The 6,976-nt window shown below is 41.0% G+C and overlaps 1 long non-coding RNA gene across 1 annotated transcript; it reads right to left on the bottom strand.

Annotated features, from left to right (window-relative positions):
* Nucleotides 1-233: 233 nt before the first annotated feature.
* LOC107573065 (uncharacterized) lies at nt 234-2,293 on the bottom strand. The gene is made up of 3 exons (XR_001607442.1): nt 2,195-2,293; nt 362-443; nt 234-247 (listed from the first exon to the last, which is right to left on the bottom strand). It is a non-coding gene; the product is annotated as an uncharacterized lncRNA (long non-coding RNA).
* Nucleotides 2,294-6,976: the final 4,683 nt, after the last annotated feature.

Here is a 6,976-nt window from a genome sequence, read left to right as displayed (position 1 = left end):
ACATTTAATATAATGTGCATTTAAATTACACCCGAGCGATAAAGCTATCAATAAAGTTTATCAACATAAGCATGACTTGCACTTTCTTTTGTTGTTATCCGGTTTAGAGGAGGAGCAGCTGCGCGCTGTGCAAATACGGAACATTCCAGAAAATAACATTTCAAAGCTCAACAGCAGACTCTTTATTTCGTGATTTAACGGCAGACTATAGAAACCCACAATGTCCAAAAGAGTGAGATTGAGGTCTCTGCAGAGCAAAAGTGGGCGTTTCTGAATTTGTGGGTGTTTGCAAACTGCAGGGTGTTTCTCAATCATGCAATCAAAATGATCCCCCATTGCCTAACCCCACCCCTAAACCTACCGTCACTATGACGTCAGCCAATCAGGAAACATGGTCTAAAAACGCCCCGATCTGGTAACTCCCATTACTTTCCTGCAGAGACCTGTAATTGAAAAGAGTGGCTGTAGTTACAGGGGCAAATAAAGGCATCGGACTGGCTATTGTTTAAGGGCTGTGCAAAGCAGGTTTCAATGGAGATATTGTCCTTACTGCATGGAATGAGAAACTGGGACAAGAGGCGGTTGCTGGACTGCAATCTGAAGGATGCAAAAACTTAATCTTCTATGAACTTGATATATGTGACCAAGGAAGCTCGCTGAAACTGAAAAAGTTTCTGGAGAAGTACAACGGCCTCGATGTTCTTATCAACAACGCGGGAATTGCCTTCAAACGTTAGTTTTGAATGACCTGTTTTTCAACAGAGAAGTGTCAAAGAACAATTAAAACATTACATAATATTTGATGATCCAAGATGGCGGCGCGTTCACACGCTGCGGCTTCTCTCTCTCCCGACAGAAAGGTGTTTTCGTGTTTTTTGTCTTGTGAGTCGCAGTGTTTTTGTACGCATTCGTCGCGTCTATTTGTTTCCAAGCGCGCATATTGTCGTGAGTTTCTGCTCGATGTCGGCAGAAACACATTTTTAGAGTTAAACTCTGCGCACGCCGAAGAGCTGCGGGATCTCGGTGTGCTCTGGAGGCCCACTCCATCACCGACCCCCACTGCTGCATCTCGCCCACAGCGGTTTTTGTGTTTTTGTGTTCACGGAAACATGGCTCAACAACAGCGTTCCGGACTGCGCTATTCATCTCGATCAGCTGACATGCTATTGAGCGGACAGAGCTCGCGTCGAGGGAGGTAAGACCCGCGGCGGAGGGCTTTGCACCCAAGGGTCTGAGAGTAACGCAATTTCAATTCTCTGTGTGTATGTGCTGTACATGTGGAAGAATTGACAATAAAGCAGACTTGACTTGACTTGACTTGATAATAAAACATTTTATATTTAATAGCTGTAACTTAATTCGTAAAGGATAATGCACTGCTAGCTGTTCTCGGCATCGCGTCGGGTGGTTCTCAGCCTACACGTCGTGCATTAAAATCGTTTGATGCACAGCTAGCTGTGCATTATCCTGCTTATATCATGATCAATTTGCCAGCATTGAAAAGTAAAAGCTGTTGTTTGATTGTTTGAATGATGTTTGCAGTGCAATATTTGACCGGAAAGGTAAAAATTATAGTTATTTTTGTCAGTTACGGCTCGTTAGCTCTGACCCCTTTAAAAACCTCATTGCTGAGGAATATAAGGTGGCTATCCAATATGTAACTTAAGCTATTTCATCAATGTAAGTCGCGGGGCAGCGATGACAACAAGTTTCCTGTGTTCCTATGTTTGTGTGTGTGTTTGTGTCCATCAGTTAAAGCAGCGCATTGATATAGAACGGTGATTAAACTGACTTGGAACTACCTGTGCATTAAACGGTTTTAACGCATACCTGCCTGCCAATCAGAATCGAATATTTAGACAGATCATGGTATAAATTACAATAAAATATTATGTTATAATATTATATTAATTATTGTAATATATATTGCACGTCTTTTGCAGTTTTGCGGCATGATACAAAGGTTTAAAAATGTGCAGCTCAAGTTTTGATATTAACTTTTTAAAAACTGTAGACCTTGCCTGTTTTTTTTTTCAATCTACTACTTTAGGAATTGGCTAAAATAGCGTTTTTAACATATTATATTATATTATAATATAGTATTATTATACAATTATTATACAATATATTATATTGTTGTGATCATAAATTGTATGGATGTGATTACACGCAATACACAGAGCTTTTCCCTCACCATTGTAACGCGCTGCTTTTGCAATGTTCCTTGAAAACGTTTCCGCTTTTATTGTCCTTTTTCTCCCTGAAGAAGATATCACAGGTTCATCAAGTTCGTCGAAATGATCCATCCTTGATCACTTTTAGTCAGCTTTGACGAAACTCCTCTCAGCTAGCACGTCTTTTCAAAGTGAAAGTAGCCTTGTCACCTGACCTGAATACAGCGGTCTGATTCGCTAAAATTGACTTATCGGCTTTTGTTCAAAAACAACAAGGGCGCTTGTCGGCTTCTGCAGTGTAAACTCGCGATACCTTGAAAGTGGACAAAACCGGCTTTTTTGACAAAACGTGTGTATATAAAAAAAAACTATATAAAAATCCTATGAGTAATAGGGTTAAAACATTTATTTTATTCTATTGTTTGTTTATCATTTGTTTGTGCATTGTCCATTCATTTCTAATTCGGGGATGATGTTTTAAAAGCTTTCTATTAAGGTACGTTTCTACGTACGTATGTATCATTACGTAATGTAGCGTAAAAGTTTGTTAGAAATGCACATGTGAAAAACGTGGTGTGTACAATCATGCTTGTCTTATGTTTAGTGATTGCTTAATAGCTTAAACCCGCCTCCCAAATAGATGACTGTAACGCTATTGGGTAATGAAGAGGTGAGAGAGAGACGGAGGAGAGAGTCGTGAGAAGTTTGTTGTGAGTGGAAAACTGAAATGTGAGAAAGCGTGATTTTAGTTTGTTTAATTTTGTTTAAAACTGAGTATATTTGTTATTGGACTTCTGAGATACAGTTAGCTCACAGTGGGTTAACATTGAGTTTCTCGGGGTTATACTGAGTAGCTGCCTTTAACCGAGACAGCTCACACATTTCCTCGCATATACTGAGGTGCGTGTTGAAACTGTTATGCTGTGTGTGTGTTTGTGTGGGCCCACTGATATTACTGTTTAATTCTGTTGATACACTGGTTGCTTAGGGTATATTTTCTGCAGAGTTAAATTTGAGTTATTTGCTCATTTAAGGACTCTGTCATAGTTGAAACTAACCAAACATTTACTTTTTCATTTGCTAAACTGTGTGCACTGCCATAAGTGTAACAGTTGTTGGGTGATACTTGATTTCAGGTATATTGTAACTCAATAATTCCTCTCATTTGAGCATCTGAGTATTTTGTTTAATTTTCATTATCATTTCAAATTACGATTTCTTTAAATTACTCGTCTTTATTTGTTAAATTCTCTTTTTATTTGTTTGTGAATATTATTATATGTGGGGATACATCTTATTGAAGTAGGACCCGATACAAAAGTAGGTTAAAGAGATCTTTATTCAGACAACAAACCTAGCAAGGGAAAAAAGGGTACAGTGTAGTCGGAGAGGGGGTCTTAATCCAACATCACAAGGCATTTAGTTTCTGAACCTGGTGCTGCTCCTTACAAAATTCTACTTCAGAAAGGTAGGGGGCGCTACACGTGTTTAGGGTTCAGATCACACTATATGTGGAGAATAATGCACGCAATCGGCTTTTTTTTTTTTTTTTTTTTTTAAGTGCCATTTATCGGTTTTTGCAAATGAATTTTTCAAATGATGGAAGCGATTATTGCCCATTCTGTGGTAAACTGATGCGGCTGCATCTCCAGGGCCAACGAACATTGCAAGAAGAATCCATTGCAATCCTTTGCCAAGCCAGACTAGGGCACTGGATTGGTCACGGGACTGAAGGAGAAGTGGTGGATGGTGATGCGGATGTGGAGGAACTCAATGCTCGTTTGAGAGAGTCCACGGGCTTTTGGAATGGATCCGAGATGCTCGTGCTGTTGTTCTTTAAAGGTTTGGTCTTCTGTAACAGAAGGACTCAGGATAGCAGAGGTCAGTTCAAAGAGTTTATTAACAGCAAGATAGGAAGCAGATAATAGACGATATTGAGATTTGACTAGGATACTGTCCTTGTAGATAGTGGAGAGATCAAGAACACGTAGCAGAGGATAGAGTGCACACCTCTTTGTGATTGGTAAGTGTCCAGATAGAATACACACACAGGTAAGAGGATCCAAGGAGATTTTCGGGGAACACAGGAGACAACGAAGGAGCACAGGCTTGGAGAATCGCAGGAGAGACACATGGAGCACAGGTAAGCAGTCTGAAGCTCAGTTTGAGACCATGATATGCACATTTCTAAGGCTTCTATATTATTAACCTGATCAAAACTCTGCTGAAAAAAACATGTTGTATACAATCTACTACATGCCTTCTGTCGTCTGATTGATAGTTTATTATTTTTTAGCAAATACCTTTTAGTTAAATTCTATAATGTCCACTGTCACAGAACTCCAGACATATGACACTAGATGTTATGAACCAAATCAGCAGGTATTTATTGCTCAGATGTAGGGTAATAGCAGTTAAATACATGATCAGACAAGGTATATCAGTGATGGAGTAACAGTTATAATGATGTCTTTGTAAGCAGATCGGCACAGATTATCAGATCAGCACAAACATTTGGGAGCAGACAAGAGTACTTATGGAGACATTGGAGGTCACTGGAGTTAAAGTTGGAGATCGCTGGAGATAATGTTGAAGATCACAGAGGTTGAGTTGGAGATTGCTGTATATAAAGCTGGAAATCACTGGAGATAACGTTGGAGATCACAGGAGTTAACATTGGAGATCAAGGGAGTCAATGTTGGATATCGCTGGAGTTAACATTAGTGATCACTGGAGTTAACTTTGGAGGTCATGGGAGTAAACATTGGAGAATCCAGGAAATAAAGCTGGAGATCGCTGGTGATCACAGTCTTGTGTTAACTCCAGCGATCTCCAATGTTTACTCCAACATTAACTCCAGTGATCTCCCTTGATCTCCCACATTAACTCCAGTCATCCCCTACATTATCTCCAGCAATATCCAACATGAACTCCTGTGATCTCCACCATTAACTCCCGTCATCTCCAACATTATCTCCAGCGTTACATCTAGTGATCTCCAAAATTATCTCCTGTTCAACTGATACATAAAAAAAATAAAATAAAATCGGACTATTATTTCATGTCAGGCTTTAAAGGTTCAATAAATGTAGAATGAATTAGCATTTCGCATTCAAGAAATGTTCCATAACAGGAAATTTACATACACAGAACATCATCATCATGTGATCTGAAACCCCAAGACAGACATCCAAAGTTATACACAATGCTCATATAAGCAGCATGAATGCACAGTAAAGTAAGAGTCATGATGTGTCATCCATGTTGTTCATTTGATTTGAACTATCTGGACTACTGTTTGTAGGTATCTTAACTTTACACATGGACTGGATAACTGCCAGCACCGAGAGACAATGGAGACTGAATTTTAATCTGAATATTTTGTTTACAGTGAGTTGAACATTATAAAGAAGATGAAAAACTCATCCGTTGTGTCATTTATAATACTGGAAGCCTTTTACAGAATGGAGGACCATAAATACCTGTACTTAGTCATCTTTTTCACGTTATACATGCTTGTACTCTTTGCAAACATCACTGTGATCTTTGTCGTAATTAGCAACAAAGTGCTTCATAAACCTATGCACATCTTTCTATGTAACTTGGCTGTAAATGGCATCTATGGTAGCACAGCTTTGCTTCCCCCCTTGCTAGCTACTTTAATGTCTCCTCCTCATGAGGTATCTTTGGCATGCTGTAAGGCTCAAACTTACTTCCTACACACATATGCTATCATAGAGTTCACCATTTTGTCAGTGATGTGCTATGATCGCTATGTGGCCATCTGCTATCTGCTGCAGTATCACACTATTATGACGATCACAAAAGTGTATAAACTAATAGCTTTCTCATGGGGTTATCCTTTAGTGGCATTCGCTTTGTTTTTTATTCTGACTCTGCGCTTGACACACTGTAGAAACATTGTAGGGCGAGTCTACTGCTCCAACTATTCTCTTGTCAAACTGTCCTGTGATGACACAAATGTTATGAGTGCTATTGGATTGCTTTCTGCTGTTGTATACACTTTTCCTCAGCTTGTGATGACTTTCTATTCATACGGACATATTCTTAAAATATGCTTAACTGCCACTAAGTGATGATTACAAACAAATTTCGGGAGGAGCACGCACAGATAATTGACACGGCCAGTTCATCATTAGTGATTACACCATTTATCCAATCAGCTCAAGAGAAAACTCCCATAAATAACCAAGTACGCCCTACCTTCGTTATCTCTCGACTTTCAGCATTGGTACATCCAACCGCATGATGTCCGAGATCGAATTCCCTGAGGAAAACACCTTCGACAGCACAGCTCCTCCCGCATTTACAGCCGACGTTCAGTGCGCCAGCGCTCCGCAGGGCACCCCAACTGAGCCCGCGGCTGCACTTCGGGGCCGCCAGCCTTCCCGCATCGCCGCCACTCATACCTTCAGACGCCGAGATTCTCCTTCACCCTCACCTTCCAGGCGTCAGCCACCTTCTCCAGCGTCCTCCTATGCCTCGGCTCTCTCCTCCGCTCCAGCTACGGAGAAATGGACTGTGCCAAAGTTACGACAAGTGCTCTCAAACGCTGGCATCCTTGCTCCTCACCGTCTGAACAAGCCGGAGCTACAAGCCCTCTACGCTTCGCTCCAGGCGGGGGCGCCACTTCCAATCTCCACTCCTCCGTCCAAAGCTAAGGACAAAACAAACCGGGGCCGCAGTGCTCCTTATTCACGGCCCGATCCAACTACCATGCCACCAAGGACGAACCTCCGACTATCTGGCCGCAGCAGAAGGCCTTCGGCAAGCCTGGGCCA

The sequence above is a fragment of the Sinocyclocheilus grahami genome, unplaced genomic scaffold (assembly GCF_001515645.1).
Source record: "Sinocyclocheilus grahami isolate Dianchi unplaced genomic scaffold, SAMN03320097.WGS_v1.1 scaffold1857.1, whole genome shotgun sequence".
Taxonomy (NCBI): Eukaryota; Metazoa; Chordata; class Actinopteri; order Cypriniformes; family Cyprinidae; genus Sinocyclocheilus; species Sinocyclocheilus grahami.
This window is presented reverse-complemented; position numbering and strand designations above follow the sequence as displayed.